The following is an 8,154-nucleotide window of genomic DNA, read 5'->3' on the forward strand; positions in this document are numbered from 1 at the left end:
CCACCTTTGATCCATCATCCATCCCAAACACTTATCAAGTGTTCCTAAATGTAAGACCCTCTCCTTAACGCTGGAAGGGGCAAAGAGATAAAGAAACCATCTTCCCCCTGGAATTTTTAATTCACCTTGAGGATGGGGTGATATGACTGTGTTACCATGGATTTTAGAGCTTGCCTAGACATACAGCTTGCACAAATAGCACTAAAAATGCCATTTTGACCCATCTCTTTTAGTCACATTGGGAGGTGGGGGGAGTGATGCAGAAGTTATAGATGGTATTAGGTCAATCACATGGCTTGATTTTATGATGGAAACCCCAAAGCAACTGAGAATTGTCTGCCTCTGAACAAAAATAGTTAACCTTTAAAAAAATTATTTATTTTCTCTTTTACTTTCTTTAATGTCAGTTAGGGTTGAGAGCATTTTCGGTCTTTTGCTTCATTTAACTTTCACAACCACTGTATGTGTGTGTGAGGAAGGTGCCTACATTATGCCCATTTTTACAGACAGAAAACTGAAGCTTAGGTTAAGTAACTTACTCAAGGTCACACAGTGATGCAGTAGGAATTTGAGCCCAAGTATTTCAACTCGAAAGTATTCTTTTTAATCCCCTACACCAGGAGTCAGCAAACTTTTTCTATGAAGTGTAAGCATTCCAGGCTTTGTGGACCACACTGTTTCTGTCTTGACCACTCAACTTGCACTATAGCGAAAGCCGCCATAGACAGTAGGTCACCCAGTGGGCGTGACCTCCGCCAATATAATTGCATTCCCTGTATTCCTTTCCGGGGGTCCTTTCTCTGGCCTTGTATAGTTTCCTCATAGGCATACTCTCATCAATAGTGTGCCAAAGTCTCAAGAGCGAGCCTCTGAGGATCTTTGGTGCTGTCTCTCTGCAGCTCTCTCCTCTGGTACTCTGCTGTGCAACTCTAACTGCCTGGGTCTCAGAGCTCCATCACCGTCTGCTCAAAGTGTGGAGACAGCTGGGCTGAGCCAGGATTCTCCTCCCCATGTTACGCCTTGGAAACTCTCTCCAGGCAGTAAGCTGGGTCAGTCAGATGATTCCTCTCTCTCAGGAAGCACAATCTCGTGATGCTTGATAGTCAAAGTCTGCAAACCATTGTTGTATATATTTTGTCCAGATTTTTAGCTGTTTCAGGCGGAAAGACAGATCTGGTTCCTGTTACTGCATCCTGTTCATAAGTAGATGTCTTGGTAAATTGACCTTTCAGTCAAGTTATTTTCCAGTTATATCCCTAGGCTCCATATCTATGTGCTGTAGTCTCTGAGTCCTTGCATATTTGTAAAGATCTTACTTTCACTGAAACAGGGAACGATATCTTGGCTGCATATGATTCCTGCATTATAGTCCTTTTCTTTCAGCAGTCTATAATGTTTCCTAGAATTCCTTCTGGTTCCTAGTGTGGCAGAAAAGAAGCCAAATGTCAGCTAATTTTTCCCTTTGTATGTAACAAATGTTCCCTTCTGAAAGTCAAGAAGTTTTGAATAAATTCCTTTTTGTCCTTGGAATTCAGAAGTTTTAAAAATTAGGGTATGCCTCTTTTGATCAATTTGCCTAGAATGTATGAAACTCTTCCAGACTATAGACTCAGCTTTTCTTCAAGCTAGGGACAATTTTCCTCTACTTCTTGAATTGTTATCTCTCCTCCATGAGTACTCTTCTACTTCTACTGGAAATCCTGATATAGGTTCACAATCCCTTATCTAAAGTTTTTGTATTTTTTATTTTTATTTTGTTGTGTTTTTTAAAAAACAAATTTTCAGCAAACACATTTGGTGGAAAAACATAACCGGAACTGATGTGAGGCTATTTTTAGTCATTTAAAAAATTAGAGTGAATATTCACGTGTTTTGCTCCTGAAAATGTTTGATTTCAGAGTGCTTCCCACATCCTTCTGGGGATGTTACATAGTATAGACTATAAATATGTAAATATATATAATGTAAAATATGTATAACATACATAAAAATGTAAATATATACATACATAAAATATATATACACATCAAAATGTATATTATATACTGTATTACTTCTCAAAGCTGAAACAATCTAAATTCCAAAATTCTTCCCGCTTCAATGGTTTCAGATAAGAGATTGCAGATCTGTAATCACATATTTGCTCTTCTGGGTCTGTCATCAAGGCTAACATTTTCCTTGGTGTTCCTCAGTCTCTGAATTTTTCCTCTAAGTTTTCATCTCCTTTCCACTTGACCTTCCTAGTTATTCATCAGGTCTCAATCCTTACCATCATCGACTTCAATTTATCTATGCTTATCTTAACAATTGAAAATCATGATTTTATTTGTGGTACAATTACATCTCTTTTATGTTCTCTCTTTCCCTGTTTTTGATAAAGATATTGTATGCTTCCTCCAGGATTTCTATTTTTATAGTAAGCTGTGATACTAACACTCCTGTATAGTAAGTTCTGTAATAAGTCTTATAATAGTAAGGGTTTGGTTTGATTGTGAATGACCAATTCTATCCCACCACCAAAGAAATAAAAATAGCTACTCGAACAAGATACATTTTGATGTGAACATAGGCATATGAACTGGACTGCTGGTACATTGACTTCACAGTCACCAAGGAACCACCTCCTTCCATTTTGCTGCTTCACCGTCTTCAACACTTGGCTTCTGTGTTGTGGTTGGAGGTGGCCATCACATCTGTCATCCAGCCAGCAGGAATGAGATACAAAAAGGGGCGTGGCATAGAGCTTCCCTTTGAGGACATTTCCTTGAAGTTGCATATGTCAATTTCATTTCTCTTTCATTGGCCAGAACTTAGTCAATGACCTTACCTACCTTCAAGGCAATCTGAGAAATGACATGCCTATTTGGGTGGCCATGTGCCCAGATAAAAATCTTTATAGAATATGGAGAGAATGGATATTGGGAGACTCCTGGCAGTCTCTGCCACTGTCTACTTGAGTACCTTGTTTTCTTTTTCCTGCTCGTTAGCTCTTCACCCTTAGTGCTCAGATCAAGTAGTTAGAGTGTCTTATGTGACACAAACCCATGAGTGGTGGGAGGTCAATAGTCTATATCCCTGTGAGGCAAGGACTATACTGGACTGTCTCTTAAGATATAAATCTTGTAAAATGGTAAAAAGGATGGAAGTATGGCTTTGCCATCCATGGATACAGTAATAGGAAAATATTAAAAAACAAAGTTCAGAAGCAGCAGATTTGGTTTAAATGTAAGCAGAATAAGACAGGAACATTGATGATAATAATTTGCACACAGTACTTTACAATTTTCAAAATTTTTTCCACATTTTGAATAAACATTATTGTGCTTGGTCATGAACATAACCGCCATTTGTAGAAAGTTGTATTGGTTTCCCGTTGCTGCTATGTCAAACTGCTACAAACCCAGTAGTTTGAAATAGTACAAATTTATTATTTTACAGTTCTGGAGGTCAGAGTGTCTGAAAAGAGTCTCACGGGACTAAAACCAAGGTGTTGGCAGCATTGGTTCCTTCTGGAGACTCCAGCGGCGAAGCCGTTCCCTGCCTCTTCCAGCTTCCGGAGGCTGTCTGCATTCCCTGGCTTGGATGCATCACTTCAACCTCTGCTTCTGTGGTCACATCACCTTCTTCCACTGCTCATTCTGATCTCCTACCTCCTCGTATAAGGGTCCTTGTGATTACACTAGGCCCACCTGGTGGTGGGTCATCCCAGCTAATCCAGGATAATCTCCCCACCTCAAGATTCTTGACGTAATCTCACTTGAAAAGTCCCTTTTGCCATACAAGGCAACAGTCACAGGTTCCAGAGCTGAGGACGTGGACATCTTTGGGGGGTCATTTTTCAGCCTTCCACAGAAGGCAATTGTATTCCCATACCATGCTCACTGTTTTCTTTATGCCATCTCTAATGCTCACAACATCCTGTGACATAAGTGTGATATTCAATATAAGTGTTATATTCAGTTTGCAGATGAGAAATCTGAGGCTCAGAGATGCTAAATAATTAACATGTGTCACACAGTCTCTAAGGAGTAGAGACAGAATTCAAAGCCAGATCTGCCCAACTAAAGCTCATTCTCCTTTAACAACTATCAGTATCCCCCTTTTACAGATCATAACCATCTATCAATGAAAACAGCCCCATACAGGTTGGGGAGGCACCAGTGACTTCATGAATTCTTCCTCCATTTCCACAATTATTACAATTAATCCAGAAATCTGGGCCAGTAGGAATCAGCCACTTTTATTTTATGAGCAAAAGTGTTCCTAAAATGCTGAGAATGTAAACACAACTATAGAATATGGTGAAACTCAGGACAGAACATCCCCTACGACGTGGAAGAAAGGAGGCCTTCGCCATGTCTCTCTGTGGGGGACATGTCGATGGAGTCGGGAACGACTTCTCTCAGTGTGCTGAGGTACATTCTGTGATTTCCTGGGAAGGGGTGGCTGTGTTTTTCTATGAGTTTTGCAGTCATTTCTGTCTTAGAGTCTGAAGGACCTAAGCACAGTCATCACTTAACCACAGGAGCTATTGACTCCCTTCCCTTCAGTAAACACTGTGGGGAGGTTCTTTCTGCTTCCTCCTTGCAGCCATGGTAACCGTTGTTGGGTAATCCATGGTTGCCAGACTCCTCAACCGAAGTGAGATTTTTGAAAAACCTGATGTCATATCCAGGACAAACACGAAAAGTCCTTCTAACCATACTAGGCTCCTTAATAACTATGGTGTTTCAGAAGAAATTTATACGCCCTAATATGCCCCTTCCTACTACTGCGGAAAGCGTCATTCACACAGAGATCTGTCTCTATTCTGAGAGTAGAGGGAGAAATAATGATTAGAGTTATTGCATATAAAATGCTTGTTGGGCCAGAATCCATGGGTGGACTAATTCAGCTGTTCTGCCTTCCTCAGGCAGGAATAATATGATTCCCATTTCACAGATGAAAAAGTTGATGTCTGGAAAGTAGAGCCCTGTGTCAAAGCTGCGTGTCAGTAAGAGTAGAGCTGGGATTTGAACCCGCCGTGAATGATTCTAGGCTAGGGGCTGTGCTGTGAGCCAATCTTGCGAGTCAGCCTTACGTATAGATTCCATACTGTCCATTATGTGTGTTTATTTTGTTATCAACTAGCTTTCTAGTTCTGGAGATAAAACCAAGGATGAGTTCTTCTTCTCACTGAGGGAGCTTTTACCCAGAAAACACAGACTTTCAAGAAACAGGTTGAGCCAAGGCGAACTTTCTCTCATGGGGAGAACGGGAGGATGCCCTGCCAAAAGGGAGAAGTTAAGGCCCTCAGTGACCCCTCCAGCTGCACGTTCCAGCCTGTGGGACGGCAGAGGAGCTCTGGGGCCTCAAGCCCCGCTTGCTCCCTTGAAGCTGGTGTGGTCTTGGCTCCTGTGCACAATGGCCAGGCATCCGGGACCTGCGATGACCTGGCATAAGTCACCTGCCGATCCTTTAACAGTGAACAGCTGGAGTCTAATCACACTCAAACATTCAAACTCTGCTGCTTTATCTCGACGCTCTATCAGCCAGCTTTATAAATGGAAAGACAATACGGAAACCAGAGGAAGACAGTCTTCTTATAAAGTTAAATTTATTTGTTTGAGAGGCTGTAGTCCCCAAAGTGGATTTTCCCAGGGGCCCCTTCCACGGCAGCATGCTACCACACTGTGAGGAATTTATACTATTATTAGGAATATTATTACATATTATATATATTTTTATATTATGTATTAATATGTTAGGGATATAATTTTTATTGAACTATCTGGACCTTATTGAACCCTCAGGTGTATGTTAACATTCTTTTTTTTTTTTTTTGAGGAGGATTAACCCTGAGCTAACATTCATGCCCATCTTCCTCAACCTTATATGTGGGACACCTACCACAGCATGGCTTGACAAACGGTGCACAGGTCCACACCTGGGACCCGAACCAGCAAACCCTGGGCTGTCGAAGCAGAATATGCTAACTTAACCACTGTGCCACCAGGCTGGTCACAAGGTTAACATTCTTAATGTGTGTAAAGAGTTCTTATAAATCCACACAGGAATAAAGACGAACAACGCCACACAAAAATAGGAGAAATAAAGAAATAAACCGTTCACAAAAAAAAGAAATATAAAGTGCAAAAAATGGTAAGAAAGTAGTCAATCTTACTCTTAATGAAAACAATTTAAAATAAATGAGTTGCTATATTTACCTTCCAAATTTTCAGGAAAAAACCCCCAAAAGATTTAGAACTCCATGCTGTAGAGAGTATGAAAAAATAGAGTTATATATTCTGTAGTGAGAGTATACATTTGCTTGAATTATTACAGAAGGGCATGTTGGAAAAAAATATATATAACCTTTAAAGAGATAGAGAGCCAACCCTGATGGTTCACTGTTTCAGTGGCCCAGCTTCATTTCCCAGTCATGGAACCACACTACTCGTCTGTCAGTAGCCATGCTGTGGCAGTGGCTCACATAGAAGAACTAGAAAGACTTACACCTACTTACACCTTGTATGTAGGATATACGACCATGCACTGGGGCTTCAGGGAGAAAAAAATAAAAGAGGAAGATTGGCAACAGATGTTAGCTCAGGGTGAATCTTTCCCTGCGAAAAATAAATAAATAAAGAGAAAGACACATACATACCCCAAGGCATAGATACACAGATATAGAAATAGAGATGCACTTACACACATATGCCGCATATCATTTGACCCAGCAACTAAACTTTCAGGAATGTGACCTAACATAGCCAATCAACTTGGAAAGATGCTTAATCTCACTAGAAATCATGGAAATGCAAATAAAATACAAGAGACTGTTTTTAATCAGAGCGGCAACAATTCCAAGTTTTATCACACAAACATGGGCAGGCTTGTAGTGACACACACACCCTCATCGGATCTCTAGTGGAAGTGTTATTTGTGTAGCCACTTTGATGGGAGATTTGACAGGATCCTTTAAAATTAAAAACGTGCCTTCGCTTTGTTGTTGTTAATGCGTGGAGTTGATTCTGACTCCTAGCGCCCCTGTGTACAGCACAGTGGAACCCTGCCCAGTCTTTTTGTGCCATCCTCTCACTCTCTGGCGCTGTATCAGACAACACTCTGCTGCTATTCATAGGTTTTCATGGTCATGTATTTTGGGAGTGGGCAGCCAGCTCCTTTTTCCTAGTCTGTCTAATCGAGAAGCTCTGCTGAAGCCTGTCCACCACGGGTGACCCTGCTTGTGTGTGAAATACCAGTGGCGTAGCTTTCAGCATCCCAGCAACACACAGCCACCACAGTATGACAACAGACAGATGGGCAGTGTGGTTCCCTTACTGGGGAACTGAACCTGGGCTGCTTCTGGGGCGGTGGGTACACCAGACCTTAACCATGAGACCACTGTGACTTCTCTATGATCCAACCATTCTGCTTCTCTGAATCTTCCCAGAGAAACATTTGCACATATGCAGGAGGAAAAGATCTAATGCAGCCTTTCTTGTCTTACCAATAACTAAAAAGAGCCCAAATACCTGGCAATGGGGAAATAGCTCAATAAGCAGGGGTTTGTCCTCGTTGTGGAATCCTACACAGCACTTACAGAGAGGGATGCAGACCTTCCTCTGCTGACATAGAAACATCTCTAAGATACGCTGCTGAGTGAATATGTATATAGCGTGTTAGCATCTGTGCACCACTTCCAGCCTCACAAATAAAAACTATCCAGCACTATATATTTTACTTAGATCCATGAAAATACATGCAAACACCTTAAAAAAGAGGAGGACATGCATTAACCAATAACAGTAGTTATCTCTATAACAATGACTGTGACTAGATTAAAGCTGGTTATTAATAGGGACTTTACTCACATCTGTAATGCTTTTTTACCAAGAGCATGTGTTCATTCAGTACATGTGTATTTTTAAAATATTTAAAAGAATGATTGCAAAGATTTTGCTACACTGATACTTATCAAGGCATTATTTGGAGTCCTGAAAATTTGGAAATAACCTAAATGTCCAACAGGAAGGAATACATCGTGGGATATCTCGTGATGGATTACAACACAACTGTTGAAATAATATTTAGAAGTCTACTAAATAACAGAAGGGAAATGTCCACCATAATTGTCAAGGGGAAAAAGCAGATTACCAAACAGTGTGTAAT

The 8,154-nt window shown here is 40.7% G+C and overlaps 1 long non-coding RNA gene across 1 annotated transcript in view; it reads left to right on the plus strand.

Moving 5' to 3' along the window:
* The window catches only part of LOC124231769 (uncharacterized), a 7,416-nt gene extending 3,539 nt beyond the window's left edge, over positions 1-3,877 (plus strand). Inside the window, exon 2 of the long non-coding RNA XR_006886670.1 lies at positions 3,439-3,877. This is a non-coding gene — a long non-coding RNA (uncharacterized LOC124231769). The remainder of the gene's footprint in view (positions 1-3,438) is intronic.
* Positions 3,878-8,154: the final 4,277 nt, after the last annotated feature.

Source organism: Equus quagga, chromosome 22 (genome assembly GCF_021613505.1).
Source record: "Equus quagga isolate Etosha38 chromosome 22, UCLA_HA_Equagga_1.0, whole genome shotgun sequence".
NCBI classification, from domain to species: Eukaryota; Metazoa; Chordata; class Mammalia; order Perissodactyla; family Equidae; genus Equus; species Equus quagga.